Source organism: Scylla paramamosain, chromosome 24 (genome assembly GCF_035594125.1).
Source record: "Scylla paramamosain isolate STU-SP2022 chromosome 24, ASM3559412v1, whole genome shotgun sequence".
NCBI classification, from domain to species: Eukaryota; Metazoa; Arthropoda; class Malacostraca; order Decapoda; family Portunidae; genus Scylla; species Scylla paramamosain.
The window spans coordinates 1,581,867-1,587,500 of NC_087174.1; positions in this window are offsets into that span (position 1 = coordinate 1,581,867).

Below are 5,634 nucleotides of genomic sequence, written 5' to 3' on the forward strand. Positions count from 1 at the left end.
TTACTTTTCACGAATTATGATATTTGGAGGGATTTTAAGCAACACATATTTCCCACATAAGGACTCACTTATCGAAAGACTTGTTTGCGAGTCTGAAAATTATAAGACGTTACACATATACAGATGTGCGCTCACATTTTGTAGCGTCCCATGGAAGCTGTGAATTTTATTCGGTATTTACTTTTGAAAGGTTTACAGTCAGCCTCTCTCTCTGAGTTGCCTTTTTTTTTTTTTTTTTTTCGTCCGTGTATCTGCCTCTTTGCGTGTTTCATCGAATCCATTTGTCCCTCATCCCTTCAATTCTCTCTCTCTCTCTCTCTCTCTCTCTCTCTCTCTCTCTCTCTCTCTCTCTCTCTCTCTCTCTCTCTCTCTCTCTCTCTCTCTCTCTCTCTCTCTCTCTCTCTCTCTCTCTCTCTCTCGTGCACAAGATACAAAGCAATTTTAATTGTCTATAATGACAGATAATCCATAAGTATCGTTGGGTTGTTTGCGCAAAAGACCGTGGTCACAGTTACACCATGTTTGAAAGTTATACGATGCTTGGTGGACAAAAAAGTTAACGTGATGACTCAAGGGTGTGCTGCCGTAGAATGTGTATAGCCACATGCTGTGGAGAAAGGAATGCTTCATCGTTGTCGATCATTGCCCACATGCTACAATGTCCGCGTGGGTGCAAGGTAGTAATTGCGTTGCTAGAGGGTAGGAGGAAGACAAGGAGGGAGGGAGGGAGAGGTGGTTGAGTGATGCACATCATAACTACGTCACGCAAAACCTTCCGTGTCCGAATGTAGTAGTAGTAGTAGTAATAGTAATAATATACTCAGCTAGCTACTAATAATATACTCAACAATATCTCAGCTAGCATTTCACACAAAGTATTCATAAATATTCCACCAGTGTGTGCTGCATCTATTAAGCAGATCTTTTGTTGCTAATGATCCACGTTTCATTTACATACATTAATGGAGCTGCACTATACTTCCTGGCCCCATCCCGCTCCTTCCAGGCACACATTTCATCCCATTAAATGACGCACAATTTTTTCTTCGCATTAGTCTTCTTTAAGAGGCAGTAGGAGTTGGCTGCATTTTCCTTCTATGCCGTTTCGGTTTTCATGCTCGGAATTCTCACTTGAAGTTGATGCTTAAATAAAAAAAATAAATAAATAAAATAGAAAAATAGTGGCGTTGCCGTTTCGTCAAAAATTTTCACAACATTATCGTATTAAAAGGAATAAGAAAGAAAAATGCTATGTGCTGTATGGTGTGGCATAGATCTGTATAGCAGCATCAAAATGGTTATTCCTCATTTTGAAGGCCTTCATTATTTTGTCCTCTAAGGCTTTCTCAGAAAAAAAAAAAATCTTTCATTAAGTCAAGCTGAACAGGGCAATATCACAGGCAGTATCAGGTAGAAACTCGATCAGTGTGCTCCTCTAACAAGGGAACGACTCCTCAAATAGAAATGGCTCAGGTATAAAAGACTCTGCTTTTCACCTCCTTTCCAAAATTTGTGAACGATATACTCAGTGACTCCGGGATTTATGGAATGTTCCTCTTAATGAGTGTTCTAGGCCACACACGACAGGTGAGCCGTCACGTAGGGCGATGCTCAATTCATTTTTTTCTTTTCTGTTCATGTCAATGCGTTGAGTCATCATCAGGAAACTGCATATAGAATGAAAATGACGAGCCGTTCTGAGCCTTCTGGAAAGCGTCAGATACTAATTTTCGTAAGTTATTGAATATAATTAATGTTTGACGTCTACATAAAATATAAACTTATTACGCACACACCACACCACACCACATCACACCTCAACCCCACCACACACACACCACACTACACCACATCACACCTCAACCCCACTACACACACACCACACTATACCACACCACACCTCAACATCAACCTCACCACACACTCTCTCTCTCTCTCTCTCTCTCTCTCTCTCTCTCTCTCTCTCTCTCTCTCTCTCTCTCTCTCTCTCTCTGGACGCGGCAACTTCCAAGAGGAAGGTGTATTACCACACTTTTTTTCTTTGTTGTCTTTTATCAGTATGTCAAAGTTTTAAATATTTTATAAACGTTCGGCGGCTCTGACGTCGTAGTCTGGGAGTTATTGATTTTTGCCACATTCCTCAGGTAGACTCCCCTTCCTGGACAGTGCCATACAGCGTCGCTCCATCTCAGTATTGAAAAGAGAAGTAAAGGTTAATTACTAAAAGTGTTCCTCCTCAATCAGATAGAATACTAAGGTTTCATAGTCAAAGTGATTTGACAGTGATGTCTAATAGGCCAAGTGATATTTGAGTTATTTCACTGATTAAAGTATTTTAACTAATCCGATTATCATTTTTTCTTTCATGAGTTTTTGCTCTTGCTCCATCTCAGCTGGTATAGCACTGGGCTCCCTTCTCATCAGGGTGTCAATTAAGATTTGATATTTTTTGGCCAACTTATTAACGAAGACTTGAAAACCTTCAGTCACCAGCACCCTCTAACCTGCGCGACACATTTTTATTAAACTTTTCCCATCGTCTTACTGTTGTGCAGTATTAGGCAAAGGTCCCTTTTTCTTCATAGAGAAATTTTGTAATGTGTTTTAGTGTACGAGACATAAGCATCACCCGCTTTCTGCTTGATGAAAGTTAAATTTTATAGAGCGTAAATAGTCTACAAAGATGTGAACATTAAAAACATGGTGTGTCCGCATCGAGACGGAAAAAGAACTGAGAATAAACAAGAGAGCGAGAAAGAGGAAATTGAGAAAGAGGAGGATCAGGACCGCGCCTCCAGAACTCCTGAAAGCGGAGACGAGATTGCCTTCAAACTTCCCTTGGCACCTCAACAGACGTTCTTTCTCGATTTTGCCAGATCCGTCAAGAAGTTGGGCCCCGCCTAAATGCAGGTTGACCCCATTCATGGAAACTTGGCCGAGACTTGGACGAGGCGGTGAAACTGGATTCTTTTTTACCTTTATTTGAGTGGTTTTCCTTGTCTGGCCTTGAAAAAAAAAAAAAATCTGGTGTGGTACATGGAGAATTTCATGGGTGACCGAGAGAGTAATTCACTTGCATAGTGTCTACTCGATGAATCCTGAACTATCATTGTGTCGTGTTTCCCATATGAATGTAGTCTGTATCTTGTTCGTTTCAATTAACAATATTTGGCCTAATATATTCGAACTTAAGGAGGCTCACACTTCCTCCATTGATCTGTAACCTGTGAATGCCATTATGCCCGGCTCGAGTTCTGAGGATCACTGAAGTTGTTCACAGTTGTGTCAAATGGAAACGAATATCTCGAGAAGTTATAATGAATTCGCGGTCGGAGAAACCTAACAACAAGGGGGATCCAACTTAACTCAGACCAAATGCGGTGACTATGAATATGGTCGCGCTTAATTTCAGGACGTCACCGCCTTGTGTGGGGAAGGGAGCGTTTGCCTGAGAAATGGAGGAAACGAACATTGGTGAAGGGGCGAGGGAGACGAAACGGCTTAGTTCTAGATGTTTGAGAGTATGCACACTTAAAAAAAAACAAGGATACGACCTCGGTGGAAAAAGTGGAGGGTTGGAATGGCGCTGCTCGATGTTGTCAGTACGTGAAACTTAGATCGGGTTAATTAAAAGTGCCAGATAGAGGGAAGTTGTAGATAGTGCCAGATAGAGGGAAGGCGGTGCTCAGTAGAGGTGCGGCTGTGGGAGACTGTCAAAGGGAACCGCTAGAGGCTTGCCCGGAAAAGACAAGGGCAGGTATGCTTTAATATGCCTTCTATTATCCTGTTATTCTCACCAAGAGGAAGACAAATGGCGCAATGTATCCATCAGATTAGTAAGATTGAAAGGACGGATAGCACTGAACGGGCAAACACATACACACACACACACACACACACACACACACACACACACACAGACACACAGACACACGAACACACACACACACACACACACACACACACACACACACACACACACACACATCTTTGTCGTTCATCATCAAAGCGGTTGTCTTTTATATTAGAAATCTTGCGTTTTTTTCTACAAAGGAGACATACAAGCCGGTACTAATAAGCACTTGAAATACAAAAACACACCAAACCCTCGATGTTCGAAGCAGTTCGGGAGAGAGTTTGAGGATCTGAGGGTTACGTTTCTTGGCGACTCGGATATTTACTGTTGAGGAGGTGGAGATCAAAGACAGTGAGTAGCATGTACGTGGCCTGAAGAGGGACGTTTGGGATAAGTTTAATGAGCTACATGAGGAAACTGAAAGAGGCGGCGCCCAGACTGGCAAATTACACGGCAAGTGAAAAGTGCAAACAAGCTGAAGCAAGTGAAAAGCAAACAGCGTGTGTTAACTTAGGTAGAGAGATCCAGATTTACGTAAACAAGCATCACGTAAGCATGCACACAACCTAGCGAGTATTTAGAGAACATATGAATAATAATTATCTCCCATATCATGTTGTTATCGCACTCAAGTCATGTAATGTTATGATGAAATGTGTTTAAATCCTTCTCAACTTGTTTAAAAGCAATTCAACTATTCCTGGTATACGGGACGCTAAACGATATATTTCCAGATACAAATGATAAGCAAGATTAGTTCAGCAAGTATGATAAATTGTAAGGAAATGGGGAGCAGGTACGCACACTGGTAACTATTGAAAAAAGATGCAGGCAAGAATGATAGAAACTCGTCACGCATAGTTGGGGGTGTACACATGGTCAGCAATCTATTATGGTATCGAGGTTTGGGTAAGGGATAACCAATTACACTTGACACGTGATGATTTGGAATTACTGGCGGGAGGGAAGGGGAGGCCGAAGTGTAGCATGTTGGGAAAAAAAAAGTAATATTCGTCATAATTATTTCCAGGTGCGTATATTGAAAGCGAGACCATGTGGACAAAACTGACACGCCTCGTTGTCTGTTTTAATTGAGAGGTAGATGACTTGAATGGAATGTTATGAAGTAATAAAACTGAACCTTCGTGACTTCTTGAGCCTCCGTGAGTGTCATAAGAGGGCGATGAAATGACGACGCTGCAATTGGAAGGAATGAGGACGGCCGGTACTGAAGTGAAAACAAAGGATTAGATTTTAATGAAATATGCAAAGTGATAATGAAGAAATTTCAGAGGAAGGAAACGTGAAGGAAAAGCCTGAGAGAGGTAACGGAAAAAACAATGATTGAAGGTAGAGAGTCCACAGTATGCGTATGGAAGCGCATGAGATGGATGAGTTTAGGAAAAAGTTCACTCTTGCCCTACTGGCCAAGACTAAATCTTCGGGACCCTGCAGCCAGGTATGAGATGTTATTGTTTACCTGCTTGTGTTGTGTATGTATTTATCACCTTTTTACTCTCTTATCAACCATTCATCCACGCCTCATCAGTCTGGGCATTCAATCCTGTCATCTTGATCTGGATATCTTTCCTAGTACTGATTTTTGTCAGTTACTTCACGTGTGTCAGCATCATTCACTTGCCTGAATTGCCTTGCCGTTTAAGTTAAAGCTAACATTTGGTTTATGCGGCCACAGGGATCGTTAGTGGTCGTGTGTGCGGAAGCTCCCGCCGAAACATAACACATTTCACGCCCCTACTGATGTATTTACAACTAGT